Source organism: Phaseolus vulgaris, chromosome 6 (genome assembly GCF_051622355.1).
Source record: "Phaseolus vulgaris cultivar YP4 chromosome 6, ASM5162235v1, whole genome shotgun sequence".
Taxonomy (NCBI): Eukaryota; Viridiplantae; Streptophyta; class Magnoliopsida; order Fabales; family Fabaceae; genus Phaseolus; species Phaseolus vulgaris.
In genome coordinates, this window is record NC_143503.1 from 4,889,826 (window position 1) to 4,891,974 (window position 2,149).

The following is a 2,149-nucleotide window of genomic DNA, read 5'->3' on the forward strand; positions in this document are numbered from 1 at the left end:
CCAACTTTCCAGAATTCTTGTCTTTTGCAGAAGATTTGCTTCCAATTCTGTTTTTGAGATATTGTAGATTTTATTTTATCTTTCTTCTCCTCGGAATTTGTTTCTTGTTTTGATTCAAGAAGTAACTTGGACTTTTTCATATTTGGCCCTCACAAAGGTAGATGCTTCCTCTGGATAATTTACTCTAAAAACAAAAAATTAACAATAATAATAGTTAAGGTCCAAATAAACCCAAATATATGAATTTGAATTAAAACAAGGGATTCATTTATTATTCAAGTCCAATAATCCATGATTAAAGCTATTGAGTGTAAATAAATATATGCTCATCAGACGTGGAATGTCACGCACCTCATATTTTATTATAGTTGATTAATAAAATTTACGCTTTATTTCCTCACTCGGCCGTTTTTTCCTAAATAGGGTTTTCAGTCGGGAAGGTTTTAACGAGACGATTTTCTTCAATTACTTGTGATCTAAAGTTTATGCATCTCTCAAGACTCGGTTCGTTCTGGATGTAGCCTTAACCGACATACCCTAACGAAACCTAAAAACCTAGGTACGATCAAGAATGAAGCCTTAACTGACATACCCTACTGACACCTCGAAGACTCTGTTCGGTTTGGACGTAGCCTTAATCGGCATACCTTATCGAAACCCAAAGACTCGGTTCGGTTTGGACGTAGCCTTAACTGACATACCTTGTTGACACCTAAAAACCTAAGTGCGGTCAAGGATGAAGCCTTAACCGGCATACCCTACCGACACTTCGAAGACTCAGTTCAGTCTAGATGTAGACTTAACCGACATACCCTGCCGAAACCCAAAGACTCGGTTCGGTCTGGATGTAGCCTTAATCGGCATACCCTACCGACACCTAAAGACTTGGTGTAGTCAAGGACGAAGCCTTAACCGGCATACCCTGCCGAGACCATTAAACCACGCGACACACGATCCATCCGATTAAATAATTCCGAACGATAACATTAACTTGTTTAAATTCTTTGATCATTAAGCAAATATATGCAAAGGAACAACGGTTTCTTTGAAGCAAGACAAGGAGGAGGCCACACCCCGGGTGAGGTTACGAAATATAAGCCTAAAGCCTAATGGTCTTCACCCTCGGCTCCCTCGGCAGCACTAGCAGCGGCCTCTTCAGTGACAACCTTCAAGGACTCCACCTCCCCGCAAGGCAGCATCCGACCTTCGTATACGTCCATATCGACGTCGAAGCTTCTAGATGGAGGAGGGTCGCCATAAAGGAAATGGGCATGTCAGATGGCTTGATCGAAACTTTGGCCTAGCATGACCAATGTCTCGTCTATGTTCTCATCGAGCTCCGCCTCGACTGTTGCCTTGCTCTACTGCAGGTTCGAGTTCTCGACCTCCAGCACTGAGACCCGGTTGGCATACATCTCCAGGGCCTCCTTGAGTTTGGTGTTCTCAGTTGTGCTATCTCGGTCCCTCCTCTCCAACTTGGCCACTCTAGTCTCAACAATCTCTCAATCAGCCTCCGACCGAGCCAGCCTATCGCCATAAGAAGAGTTGGCCTCATTGGCCTGTTGGAGGATGTATGCGGCCTCGGCCAACTCCTACTTGAGCTGCGAGACCTCCTCGATGCGTCGAGCCTAGGCATCAGCACCCAACTGAGTAAGGACAAGGCCCCAACAGAACAGCTTTATGTCGTTGTTGAGCAACTCCTCCTCAGGAATGGCCTTCACCATCGCGCGCGCTGAATAGCCGATGCCGACCTTTACTCCTCTTGAAAAGCGCAAGTTAGCCCTAAGTATGGTCTTGGGTGACTTCGGCATCTCAACAACAACTTCAACAGCAAGCCCAAGGACGAGGCCACTCCTTGAACTCGGTAGGTTTACTAGTCCAAAACAAGGGGAACTTGGGTCGACTGGCTTCATCAAAAAAGTACTTCATTCCCTCAAGACGGATGAAAAGCGCATTGCTCAACCAACCAATTACCAAATGCCACAGAACCAGTTTGGCTGAAGGAGAGGTGTAGTAGCTGAGAAAGGTTGAAGGGGTGGGAGACAGGCGAAAAACATCGCAAATGATGCGGAAGGCCTGGATGGACGCCTAGGTGTTTGGATGTAATTGAGTAGGAGTCATGTTGAGCGCCCAAAGGACACCCACCGTG